The 14,432-nt window shown below is 41.4% G+C and overlaps 1 long non-coding RNA gene across 1 annotated transcript; it reads right to left on the bottom strand.

The window, feature by feature from the left end:
- Window positions 1–3,379: 3,379 nt before the first annotated feature.
- Window positions 3,380–5,188, bottom strand: LOC112546987 (uncharacterized). The gene is made up of 2 exons (XR_012906858.1): window positions 5,049–5,188; window positions 3,380–3,535 (listed from the first exon to the last, which is right to left on the bottom strand). It is a non-coding gene; the product is annotated as an uncharacterized LOC112546987 (long non-coding RNA).
- Between the last annotated feature and the right edge of the window lie 9,244 nt (window positions 5,189–14,432).

The following is a 14,432-nucleotide window of genomic DNA, read 5'->3' as shown; positions in this document are numbered from 1 at the left end:
TCTTTTCCAAACTAAACAAACCCAGTTCTTTCAGCCTTCCCTCTTGGCTCATGTTTTCTTGACCTTTAATCATTTTTGTTGCTCTTCTCTAGACTCCAATTTCTCCACATCTTTCTTGAAATGTGGTGCCCAGAACTGGACACAATACTCCAATTGAGGCCTAATCAGTGCAGAGTAGAGAGGAAGAATCACTTCTTGTGTCTTGCTCACAACACTCTGGTTAATGCATCCCAGAATCATGTTTGCTGTTTTTTGCAAGTGTCACATTGTTGACTCATATATAGGTTGTGGTCCTCTATGACCCCTGGATCCCTTTCTTCAGTACTCCTTCCTAGACAGTTGCTGCCCATTCTATATGTGATTATTCCTTCCTAAGTAGAATACTTTGCATTTGTCCTTTATTAAACTTCATCCTATTTACGTCAACCATTTATCCAGTTTGTCCAGATTGTTTTGAATTATGAACCTATCCTTTATAGTACTTACAGCCCCTCCCAGCTTGGTATCATTTGCAAACTTAATAAGCATACTCTCTATGCCAATATCTACCTTGTTGATGAAGATATTGAACAGAATTGATCCCCACACTGACTGTTTCCAGCATGACTCACTTGTTATGCCCTTCCATTATGAGTAGAGTAGGACTGTCAAACACTTAAAAAATTGCTATTAATCATGAATAAAACTTGGTTGTGAATTGTCAGTTTTAATTGCACCATTAAACAATACAGGCAGTCCCCGGGTTACGTACAAGATAGGGACTGTAGGTTTGTTCTTAAGTTGAATCTGTATGTAAGTCGGAACTGGCGTTTCAACAGCGGCTGAATCTGGACGCCAGTTCTGACTTACATACAGATTCAACTTAAGAACCCTAGGCATCCCCAAGTCAGCTGCTGCTGAAACTGACCAGTGGCTGATTCCAGGAAGCCCGGGGCAGGGGCTTCCTGTAGTCAGCCACTGGTCAGTTTCAGCAGCGGCTGACTTGGGGACGCCTGGGGCAGAGCAGCTGGGGTGCTGCTGGGTTGGTCCAATAGCGCCGCAGCTCCTCGGCGCTACTGGACCAACCCAGCAGCACCCAAGCTGCTCTGCCCCAGGCGTCCTGATTCAGCCGCTGCTGAAACTGACCAGCAGTGGCCGAATCAGGACGCCTGGGGCAGAGCAGCTGGGGTGCTGCCGGGTTGGTCCAGTAGCGCCCAGAGCGGCGCTACGGGACCAACTGGCAGCGCCCCAGCTGCTGTACCACAGGTGTCAGGAGCAAAGCTGCGGAGCACGGGGGCAGCGGGACAGCCCAGACGCGCCGTGGCTGTCCTGCTGCCCTCGGGCTCCGTGGCTTTGCTCTGCTTTGCCCCCTGTCCTCCTGGTCTGCAGACCAGAGGGACGGAGGGGGGGGGGGGACAAAGCAGAGCCAAGCCGCGGAGCGCGTGGGCAGTGGACAACCCTGTGGAGACCAGGGAGAGGAAGGGTCCTGTTCGTAACTGCGGATCCGACATAAGTCGGATCCGCGTAACACGGGGACTGCCTGTAATAAAATACCAATTGAAATGTAGAAATTTTGAATAGTTTTCTGCATTTTCAAATATATTGATTTCATTTACAACACCAAATGCAAAGTGTCTAGTGCTCAGTTTCTATTTTTGATTACACATTTTCACTATAAAAATAACAAAAAATCTGTTTTTCAATTCTCCTCTCAAGTATCATTGTGCTCTCTTTATCATGAAAGGGAAACCTATAAATGTAGAACAATTTATTTTAAAAGTGCACTCAAAAAAACCATGTTAAACATAAGAGCCTACAAGTTGAAGCATGAAGGTGAATAAACTCATTTAGTATATCTGGCGCATAAATACCAACACAAGCTACAACAGTGCCATGTGAGCATCTGTTCTCACTTTCAGATGATGTTGCAAGTAGAAAACAGGCATTGTTATCTCTGTTAAATGTAAATAAACTTGTTTCTCTGTGACTGAACAAGAAGTAGGACTGTGTGGACTTGTATGAGGTTAATTGTGCTTCTGGGTGTTGTGATGTTCTATTAATTGGGAGCGAACTTGTTTGTGCTTTGGGGGCTATTGAGTATATTTAAGGCCTTGGAGTATTTTTGGCACTCAAGTAATTGTTTTTCTTGGCTTCTCCCCCAAAAGTGTCTGGGTTCCAATCTGAATTAAACTGGAATTTGGTTACTAACCACCATTCCCAGTTGGATACATGAGACCAGGACTAAAACACCTGTAAACCCAAATTAAAATCCTGAGTTAACTATGCAGTCAAGGCATATCCCAAGACTGTGGCTTTAGGTAGGTTAGGTTATAGCAGCATCAATATTTATCATACCTGTTTTCCAAATGGGTTAGAAAAAGAGTGATCTGCTATGGGTGATTTTGTTGTTAAAACAAATACAGATGCAAGTACTGAAATGGAGACAGTTGAAATCACTGCCTAGAGAAATAGTGCTAGGGAAAAGACAGCAGGTGTTCCAATAGGCATGGAATTTTTTCTTCACTCCCCCTGAGTTGGTCATTTTGATGACAAACACATTTTTTTAAAGCAGTCTAGTAGAAAAACTGCTAAATTCCCAGCCTCTTCCCCATTATTATAAAAAGAACAAATGGTGAGCAGAAAAATAGTTGCATTTAGAAAGGACAAAGGGAGACATGTTTCAAGGTCTGATCAAGCAAACCTGTCATGATCATTTATCTTCTCGTTTGCTGTGTTGTGGCTTGTGTAGGAATGGAACTGAACTGTAGTTTAGCTGCCATGAATCATGTCCACAAGAGCAGTAAACATGAAGCTACTTCTTACAGAAAGGCAAAGAGGAATCCTATATTTCATCTCTTCACTCCATCATTCTTACTTAAGCCTGGCTAACACCAAGTAGGGCTAGTCCTGCAAAGGACAGAGCATCCTCCAACTTCCACTGACTTCGACAGGGGTTGAAAGACATTCAACACCTCCCAGGCTTTGGCCCTGAGAGGGTCTTGCAGCTTCATGTAGACACCTTTGATCTGATTTGAGTGGAGAGCGTGGAACACATTCAATTTGACATGCTCCGTCTCTCTCTAAAACTGATTCGCTTTTTAATTGAAACTGCACTAATCTGAATAGTTTGAGTGCACTCATCTGAATACTATTTTAAAACAATACATTTCTCCTGTACCTCATCTTTCCTTCACTGTGTAACCCAGAGACATGGAGAAGGCAGGGTGAAGTCTACTCTACAGCCTAAACTAAGTGCCAGTTGACTTTTATTTCATGCAGTAGAGGCACATGAGGTTCAATTCCTTCTGCCAATGACCTGGGTCTGTTGACTTTACAATTGCAACAGTTCAGGCCAATCCAAATAGTCAAATTATCTCTATAAATCAGTGGCAAACAGTGGTTTTGTGTGCGACATAATTATATTCATGACAGAGTTTATTTAGAAAGAACCGTTTCTTGCTACCAATCTGTATGTGCTATCCACAGGCACACAGGCTGCTGACACTGGAAAAGGTTTCTTTCTTTAGAAGAGTTTTTGGACCCATTTTGCTCCAGGCTGTGGAATAATAAGACACACAAAACAGAACAAGGGAAAAAGACTTTAGAGGTTAAAATTATGTTAGGGTTCCTCTTCGAATGATCTTATGAGACTCAGAGGTTAGGTTCAGGCTCCTCTGCATGGACTACACCACTGGCTCTCACTTCTTTCATACTGGGGAGCCCCCACCATCAGGACATTGTCACATCTCATACCAATATGAGAGGGGCTGGGTGGTCACAGCCTTTCTGCTGCCTCTTTTGCAACCTTCTGTATGTTGCAGATCTCCAGATTGAAAATCCATATACCAGACTAATTATAATCTGGGACTGTAGCCTTCACTGGCTTCTGTAGCCAGCTGTGAGAGAGCTGTGAGGATTGGTGGCCAGTTGCCTACTTTTATCACTTACTGCTTTTCACACCCAGAGATATTTTTCCTAATCAGGAGCTGAATGAAGGTGCTGAAAAGAGATACACATGACTGAACTCTGAGGCAACAATGAAATTATCCTGGGATTTGATGATCCATTTGGTCAAGCAAAGTCAGATAATTTTATTGTGCTTGCAAACCAATATTAGGCTAAATTAAAACAGTGACGCATTAGGAATGATCAAACAGCATCATACAAAGGCATTTGGAGTTATGTATTTTAGTGTTGTCTACTTTACTCAACTTTCCAGAGAATGCAAGTAGCCTCTGCTGTTAAGAAATCCACAGAATTGTCTTTTCTCTATTCCCCACCCTTAACTGGAGGCTGGAGGATCTTTTAAAATTCAGTCATTTCTGCTGAAAGCCAGGAAGAGAATAGCTGCCTTGCTATAAGAAAATCACCGGAAGGTGAAATGAAAAAGGAACGATAACCAGAGATTAGCCTGACAGAACAGTACTGCATCCTGAAAATGTGTAAGAGTTTTTCCTTTTTATTTTGTTAAGTAGCCTATATTGTTCTGTCTGGTATCTTATGACCACTTGAACCTTACTTTTTCTACATTATAAAATCACTTTTATTTATTAATAAACCCAGTGTAAATAATTGTTACCTGGAGGAGCCATGTATACCTTTCTTTCCCTGAGAAGGAGGAAGGCGGGGGGAGAACAACATGTGCATACCCTGCATAGAACTTTATACAGAATAAAATGGTTTTATCTAGGGCGCAGGTCCCATTGAGGCTGTGCATTTAGGGGCTGAGGCAGGTCCCTTTGCTGAGCTGATCTCAGTGTCTGCATCATACCTCAGAGAGCTGAGGTCATATCTCTGAGTCAGCGCTGGAGGAGGCTTGAGGCTCTGGCTCAGTAAGACAGAGTTGAGGGGCACAATGAGGGTGGGAAAGTGGCTCAGTGATACCACACACCAAGGTGGTCCCAGTGACTGAACCCATCACATGCCCTTGGAAGGGGATGCTTTTAAAGTTTTAGTTGGGATTGGTCCTGCTTTGGGCAGGAGGCTGGACTTGATCACCACCTGGGGTCTCTTCCAGCCCTGTGATTCTATGATACTACACTTCTGAGTCACAGCAGAGATAAGCTTACCAGTGGTGCAGATCTCAACACTGCTTTCTTTTGCAGAGATGCCCCAGGAGTCAGTGTAGATGTAGCTCTGTTTAAGTTAATCGTTTCTCCAGGACTTCTCATAGCAGCTCCAGATGGGTCACTAATACTGAGGTTTGCTTGGTTGTCAGTGGCTGATTTGACAGAGGGGGTAAACAACAAAACAGTGGCTTGTCTTGCTTTGGGAAGCACTGTTTGACAAGTTGCTGGATGTGGGGCTATGACTTCCACAGACAAAGGTGAATTGCTGGTGTTCACTAGAGTTGACGTTCCCTTAGCGGTAGCCTGAGTAGTTGAAGAGGAAGCTATGAGAGCTGGAGGTGACTTGGTTTCATTGGCCATTGAAGGAAATGTTGAAACGGAAACAGCTTTAGAAGCCAAAATGGGAGATGGCTTTCTAGTTCTGGAAAGTAAACGTAATTTAAAAAACGCTTTGTGTGACTTTAATGGGCTGGTGGTGGGAATCTCAGGAAGTTCTGGAGCCAGGGCCTTGGATGAAGACTCTGGTGGTGGGGTGAAAAGTAATGGTGAAGATTTAGAGTTTATCTTAGCAAGTGGAAAATTTGATTTATCCTGTTTCTTGGAAATTATTAAATCACTTTCCTTAGAGGTAGCTGAAGAGGAAACTACAATGCCTGGGGGTGATTTGGTTTCATTGCTTTTTGTGGGAGATGTTGAAACAGCAACTGCACTGGTAACCAAAGTAGGAGATGGCTTTTTCCTTTTAAGGAGTGAAAATATTCTAAAAAATCCTTTGTGTGACTTTGCTGGCCCTGGGGAGGGCTCCATAATGGGTCCTGGCATTGGCTCCTGGGAAAGTTGCGGGGAGGTTCCCAATATTGGTTCCTGGGGAGACCCAGAGGAGATAGGGCCTTCGGAAAGGTCCTCGGTGGGCTCTTCAGGAGCTGACTTTGATGCATTTGAAAATTGAAATGCTGAGGGTTCGGAGGTTACTTCAAAGGGTAGGGACTCCAGTTTATCCTGTTTCTGAAAGATAATTGGTTTTCACATTAATAATGATTTTATTTCTTTCCAAGAGATGGCAGCTGGGAGAATGTAGGGCTAACCCATCACACACCTCACACAGTACCTTATAAGAGGCAAACGTAAGTGTACATTTTCCACTATTTTGTCCGTTTTAGTTTTAACTGTCCCAAACTATAGGGGTTTCCATCACTCCCCTTGAAAAACTATTTCACAGATCTAATATCTTGGTATCGGGACATTTTCCTGATATTCAGCCTTACATTTTTCTTTTATTAATGTTTATGCCATAAATTCTAGCTTTACCTCTTTTTGTACCTGAGAGTTTATGCTATTCAGCTAGACTTTTACTATGTTTCCCATTAGCCAGGGATGTTTGTTCTGTACATAGAATCATAGGACTGGAAGGGACCTCAAGAGGTCATCGAGTCCAGCCCCCCGCCCTCAAGGTCACATGGAAAAAGGTATGTCAGCTTACATGGAAAAAGGGTTGCCAATTTTGGTTGGATGTATTCTTGGAGGTTTCAGCCCACAACATAATCTTTAATTAAAGATTAATCTTTAATTTGTGGTGACTTTGGGACAGTCCTGGAGGTCTGGGAAGCCTATATCGAAAGTATCCACAATCGTAAAGTCATAGAAATGTAGACTTTAGAAGGGCCTTCCTTAACTCTCATGGATAGGTTATATAGGCCTAGTTCAGGGTACTTCTTCTATGGCTTCATACAAATTAACCAGCAGTAGGTGGGAGAGTCTGCTATAGAATGATTTATAGGGTGACTGTCAGATACCTGATATCAGCAGGAGGTGTAATTGGAACATATGATTATAATTATATCATTTGGTTCCATGTATAATATAAGACACTGCATTTAAATCAGGAGAATTATATGGCAATTTTAAACACTTACAGTAACTTTGTTTCTTTGTAAATCTGAAGGCTTTGACCTTGCCTTTATACCTGGTCGTGGTGGTTTTGGAAAGTCCAGAGAAAAACTAAGTGTATTCCATGAGCTTTGTATTAAGTTATAACTTCCAACATCTGAAATTTAGATGGAAGAAAAATATAAATTGGTCAAGAAAGAAGTAGAAATTCCATGCATATGAATTTAAAAAGTATTTTAAAAACACCAGTGTTTAAAAAAAAGAAAAGAAAAGAAGACAATTCAAATGCTACCTACTAAGAGAAAATAGCTTCACAAAAATTCACCTTTTGTATTTGCTAAATCCTTTGTATTAGTTAATGTATTGCACATATGGCAATATTATAAATAAATATTAGAGATGTTAAGCAAATATTGTTGTGATTAACCATGTAATTAAGCACATGGTTTAATAATGGAATAACATTTAATTAAATATTTTTAGATGTTTTCTACATTTCAAATATATTGATAAATATCACAACACAGAATACAAAGTGTCGAGTGCTCACTTTTTTGGGGGTCACAAATATTTGCAGTGCAACCCCTCCAGAGAAATAGCATTTTTTAAATTTCTCTCATACAAGTACTGTAGTTCAATCTCATTCTCATGAAAGCTGATCTTGAAAATGTAGAATTACGTACTAAAAATCAAAAATAAAGCAATGTAAAACTCTAGAGTCTACAAATCCACTATGTTACACTTCTCGTTCAGGCAATTGCTCAGGCAAATACGTTTGTTTATATTTGCAGGAGATATTGCCCACTTCCTGTTTAGAGCCTTACCAGAAATTGACAACAGGCATTCACATGGCACAGCTGTTGCCAGTCACAAGGTATTTACATGCCAAATAGGCTAAAGATTCATATGTCCCTTAATTCTTCAATCACCCTGCCAGAGGACATGTGGCCATGTGGATGATGGCTTCTGCTCAATAATCATCCAAAGCAGAGCATGTTCATGTTCGTCATCTGTGTCAGATGGCACCAGAAGAAGGCTGATACTCTTTTTTCATAGTTCAGTTCTGTAGTATCTGCATCACAATATTGCTCTTTTAAGAAAAAGAGCTTTTAAGATAAAAGTAATTTCCACATTTTGTCCCTCTCAAATTTTGGAAGGCACTTCAGATTCTTAACTATAGCACTTGACCCAAGGTTTATCAGAAATTTCACACTGGTACTTTCTTTGTGTTTTGTCAAATCTTCAATCTTAAAAAAACACTTTGTGTTATTAAAATGAACATGTGTTGGGTCATGGCAGAATGTAGGCAAAACAGAGCGGATATACAATTCTCTCCCAAGGAGTTCAGTTACAAATTTAATTAATGCATTTTTTTTAACAAGCATTGCTGGCATGGAAGCATGTCCTCTAGAATGGAGGCTGAAGCATGAAGAGGCATACGAATGTTTAGCATATCTGGCACATAAATACCTTACAATGCCAGCTACAAAAGTGCCTTCCAAATGTCACTTTCAGGCGACAATGTGAACAAGAAGCAGGCAGCATCATCTCCCATAAATGTAAACAAATCTACTTGTCTTGGCAACTGGCTGAACAAGAATTAGGTTCTAAAGTTTTACATTGTCTTGTTTTGAGTGCAGTTATGTAACAAAAAATCTACCCTTGTTGCACTTTCAGGATAAAGAGATTGCCCTACTTGTATGACATGAACTCAAATACTATTTCTTTTATCATTTTAAAATTGCAAGTATTTGTAATAAAAAAAAACTTTAAAAAAGAGAGCATTATACCCTTCACATTCTGTGATGAATTGAAATCAATATACTTGAAAATATAGAAAAACACCCAAAACTAATTCATAAATTTCAATTGGTTTTCTGTTGTTTAATAGAGTGATTAAAACTGATTAATCATAATGCATTTTTTAAAATCATGATTAATTTTTGAGTTAATCACGAGTAAATATCAATTTTTATAAATGTAAATATAAATAATAAATGTAATTGAAATATAATATAAATAAAAATAATAAATATAAAAGCCTTTAATGAAATACAATTAACTTGATGGTCACATTTTTGTCTAGCAGGGCTTTGCCATGCCTAATACAAGGAACAACTTGTCTACACACACAAGTTACACTACTTCACCTATCCAGATAGAAAGCAGTATAATACAGTATCTTATGTCCTTCATGTGGACATAGTTATGCCAGTATAAAAGTGCTTACCCAGTGTATTTCCATACAGAAAGGAGAATAAGTTGTATATGGCTATAAGGTATCTTTATATCAATATACTGCATTCATTGTATATTGAGATTGTATATGAATAAAACCGCCCAAACCTCTACGTAAAAAAGCTTTATATTGGTAAAATACATAGACAACATCTAAAAGTTAGTGGGAAAGAATTGTTTATTTCTATTGATTAACTTGTTTACTTGTATGTTCCACAGCTTTCTGTGTGCCATCAATTTGTCTTTTACGGATGGTTTGTTTCCTTTGTATCTCATGCACTGGATTGGTGACAGCCATTTCCTGCACTGGTCTGTCAGAGCTCAACTGCACTGTCATCTCTGAGGCTGGCAAGAACATGTTTTCCAGTAATAGCAGCAGAGCTCTGGGTGTCCTTTTGTTTTCCTCTGGTAATTTCCTCACTTTAATCCTTCCTCCATTCAATTGATTTTCTGCTAACTCTTCTCACATACTTTCACCATATTTTCCAGATGCTCAGATTAAAACAATATCTGTGGGAACAATTTGGTACTATAGTATTTTGATGGACTAGTGTGTGCCTAGGATGGAAGAGGCTAACTGATCACTAGGAATTTATGCAAGTCAGATCTTGTTCAATCCACGCTCATGTGATAATTTTTAAATTCTGGGCAATAACATTTCCTTCCCACAAGTTTTATTCCTACTGGTGAATAATGGATTATTCGTCTATCTTTTGTTAAAAGTTAGTTCTCTCTATCTCTCTCATTCATTTTTAAAAAATCAAATTAGAAAAGTACTCATCATGGCAAGTAGTTTTAATTACTGACCATGCTGATTACAACATTGCCAACCTCAACATAACCTTCTGCACTGCTTCTGCTTCTTGTATTAGTCTCCTCTGTTCATAAGTCCATTTATTGGCTCAGGCCTTGTGTATACTTACTTATAACTGTGAGACTCAATCTCCCAGGGGGTCAATTTAGTAGGTGTAGTAGCGACCTATTAAATCGACTGCTGATTTGCACTCATATTGGCTCTGGTGCACCACCAGAGTGAGAAGAATAAGGGGATGCTGTGGTAAGTCAAACTAAGGTATGTTGGCTCCAGCTGCGCTATTCAGGTAACTGGAGTTGAGTATGTTAGTTTTGACATTGTCCTCTAGTGTAGGTCTGGCCTCAGTCTCAGATTAGCTTCATGGACTATTCTCAGGGAGTGGGACAGAGCTCTTTGTAGGTCTCATGTGGAAGTTAAAACCTCATACTCCATCTATTTACTTTGGATTCATGAAGGGCTACGATCAGCCTGCTGGAACGAGAACCTGTGCTTCAGACTCAGAATATTGCAATCCTCAGACCCAGCACTACATGTTGCTGAATGTCTCCTCTGAGACAGACATTCAGCAACTAGCAGGAGTAGGTATTTAGGTCACCAAGCCATTTCCTCTGGCAACCGACTGCAGATGAAATGAGTGTAAACCACCCCACCCTCAGCCACACTCTTACCTGGAACATACTTTTCATACAGTGCCAGTCTTGCATTTTGTCTGAAAAAGAAAGGAAAAACTGAGCTGGAAAAATGTTCTCCCTGCACTATGTCTACTTCCTTAATGTCTAGCAGTCTGAGCCACATGCAGTTGGAAATGGAAACTATGGCTATATGACTAGACTATTACAATTGCATCCACAAGTACAGTTTTATCTAGCTTCTGCTGAATTTTTCCCCTTTAAATTATATTTCAGTTCACCACTGATGGCAGTAACCAGAATATAGGCCAGATGGAGTTTAATCTAGAGCTTGGAGAAAGCTATTTGGGGTGAAAATGATCCTTGTTTTAGTGCTGCTGGGCTTAAGGCAAGCAGAATAGAGGAAAAAAGGAGAAGTGCTCATTTGGTTGAGGATCAATGTTTGTATTTGTGCTTTTTTTAAGCCATGGTATGAATATTATGTTTGCTAGGTTACAGCACCCTCATCAAATGTAAATAAAAACCAGGCCACAGTGTTTGTTTTTACAATGTGTATAGTCGTACTGGACTACAAGTGGAGCCTCTATAGTCTGGCACTATCTGGTTCAGCAACATATGTGGTCTGGCATGATTTTAGTCTGCTTATCTTGGGTGTGGCCAAGTTTCTCGTTGTCCCATAAAGTTTGTTTACAGCTACCAGTCCTGGCACTGTGTTCTGTGCTATTATTTAGCTCTAATTTACCCCCTACATGTCTTCTAAGAGCCTGGTAAGCCATGGAAATGTTGGTAATACTGATAGACAATAATGACCTCTCATGGTTGGGCAAATTCTTTGGTTTGGCAGTGGTTAGGTCCCCAGGGTGCTGAACTAGAGAGGTTAAAAATGTAGTAAAAACATAAACAGCTGTAATTGGCTCAGACCAGAGGTCCATCTAGCCCAGGGTCCTGTCTTCCAACAGTGGCCAAAGCCACTGTAGGATCCAAAATATTAAGTATGTGAGCAGCAGCATCTATAGTGGGGGAGTCAGAGTGATCCAGGAGTTAGGATGCTAGCATGGGAGTTGGGAGATCCAGGTTCAGTTTCCTAACCAGTCACAGGCTTCCTGTGTGACTTTGAGCAGGCCACTTACTAAAGTTTCTTTCTCATAGTTCACCCTCTTAAAATCGGGACACTTGGGGAGATAATTGTTAGATGCTCAGATATGACAATGTCCATAAATTCTGAAGTCCATACCTAGGCAAGACAGTGGGTGAGAGCTGCATGACCTTGTTATCGGACACACTTTTGACTGTGGTCAATGGCAACATTTCCACTGACTACTGGGAAGAGGTGTGGACCCCATGCCCTTTGAATGTGCACAGAGTTTGCCAGAGTTTGAGTATGTTCACTGAAGTTTGAATTTTGTGTGCTGATCCTACATTTCTTGCATACCTAAAGTCCAATTGAGTTTAGTGGGATTTTTGGTTCTGTGTGTATTGGGTCATTTTAAACAACTTGCCCTTCAGTTTCTTCCTCTGCAGTATGTTGTTATCTTTACTGGCCTCTGGATAATATAATGGACAGGCATGCTGTCATTTTGTTGTTCTGATTTAATTCTTCATGCTTTCTGTTACTCCCTCCTTCACTGGCATGCCTTCTTGCTAAGAAGCAAAAAGCTGATATGGAAATATAAATTAGCCTTGTTCTGAGTGCAGAACATAGCTGGGTTAGACAGCAGTTTTTCTACTCTTTTAAAAAAAGAGAAAATTAAGTCAACCTAACTTAGGTCGGCATACAGCTACCATAATAGTGACATCACTTGTACATGTCTACACTTTATTCTTTTTGTGGGATGTGCACATCTTCACCAGGTGCACTTGTATCAATTGTTCTGTCAGAGTGGCACATTGTGGGACATCTTCTTAATGCCAGTAGCTGTTGATGTAAGCAATACCGTGTCTACGCCAAAAGCGGACCTGGGCCAGATGCAGTTCTCCAAGGTTAACCGCTGGTGCTCTGCTGGTGCTTTATTTACCTGCACATCTACAGATACAGATGTTTGCAGCTCCTTTTGGCTGTGGGATCACAGTTCCTCACCAATGGGAGCTGTGGGAAGCTAACCCTGGTAAACGGCTTCCATCTTATTGCCCACTCCTGGTCTACATTGATACTGTATTGACCTAATTATGTAAACATTGGCTCTACAACTACCATGGAGATGGAGTTATTAAGCTGATGTAGCAGGACAGTTGCATCAACAGGAACAAAATTTTAGAATAGACTATTATTTTATCTGCCTTCCGTCGACCTAACTCTGTAGTGTTGTCCAAGCCTAGGAAAATCATGGACCCGTCACAGATCTGCATGGTGACATAATTTTTATAGCTCTTCACAGCTACAGCCACAGCAGGATGAGCTGATTTGGCTAAAGACTGTCCATCTTTGTCCAACACAGATAATGGAGAGGTGTGCCAGGCTTTGAAATGAAAGAATTGTATGTGAGATGTTTTTCCTCATGGGAAAAAATTCAACATATCACTATAATTATTAGGCTTTTAGCAGCCTTTTTTGCTGTGTTTCTTACATCTTAGAGTGGGGTGGGCAAAATGGCCTCCACAGGTCCAGCTTGAGGGGGTTCTGCCACTCCCTTACCCCAAGGCCAATCAGGGCCTAGGGACAGGGGAGCATGAGGCACTTAGAAGCAACTCTGGTGGTTGACCCTAAGTGCTGAGCACTGGAGGGCAGGGAGTGAAAGACTTCGTGCTCCCCCTGCCCCCAGACCCTGAAGTACATGAAGTCTCCTCCTACCATGCAAGGGGCTCTGAGTCAACCACCAGCTGCCTCTCAGCTGACGGGTGACTCTAAGCGCGGTGCTCGCTTTCAGGGTGGGGGCAGACTTTGTGTGATCTTTCTGCCCCCAGGTTCTGATTGACCTGGGGGCAAGGGAGGAGTGCACGAAGTCTCCTCCCATTGCCAGGGGCATGGGCGCCTAGAGGAAACTGCCAGCTATTCAGAACAGCTGGTGGTTCTCTTGGGTGGGGGTGGGGGGCAAAGCCTTCACATGCTCCTTCTTCCACAGACCAATCAGGACCTGTGGGAAGGGAAGTGCAGAAGTGTCCTGGCCCTGCCCCTTCCACCTGAGGCCCTGTCCCTTCCAAGACAGCCCGGGGCCACTTCAGAAATTTTTGATGTGGCTTCTGGTCAAAAAGTATTGCCCACCCTTGCCTTAGAGAGTATAATATGGAGAGTATATTGGCTAGATATTCCAATTAACTTGTGATAAACAAAACAGTCAATGTAGTTTTTCCCGATGCAAGGGGAGAGATGGAGGTGAGTACAGTTGCTTGCTATATTTCTGTAGTACTCATGTCAGTGTATTTTTAATACAAAAGATCCAAACCTTCCTACTGGTCTGCATTAGAGAGGCTGGGGGAGTAAGGCATAGTTACTGTACCTTGAAGAAGGGATTTTCTAGCCCCTTAGCTAGTTAGAATATATGGGATGCATCTATATTATAATAAAAAACCTGCATTGCCAAGTCTCAGAGCCTGGATCAACTGACTGTGGCTTGTGGGGCCAAAAATAGCAGTGCAGACATTTGAACTCAGGCAGACATCTGAGACCTACTCCTCCGTAAATGGAGTTTCAGAGCCTGGGCTACAGTCTGAGCATGAATGTCTACACTGCAATTCTTGGCCATGTGAGCCCAAACTCAAGTCACGTGACCTAGGCCAAGAGTCTTTGATTACAGTACTGCTGACATACTGTATGTGGCTAGCGTTAACACATGCTAACTGGCTCGACTTAATCCCTGCTCACTCTTGGTGACATTCATG

Source organism: Pelodiscus sinensis, chromosome 13 (genome assembly GCF_052426305.1).
Source record: "Pelodiscus sinensis isolate ZL-2025 chromosome 13, ASM5242630v1, whole genome shotgun sequence".
Classification (NCBI taxonomy): Eukaryota; Metazoa; Chordata; order Testudines; family Trionychidae; genus Pelodiscus; species Pelodiscus sinensis.
Note: the sequence above shows the minus strand (reverse complement) of the source record. Positions and strands in the feature narration are given on the sequence as shown.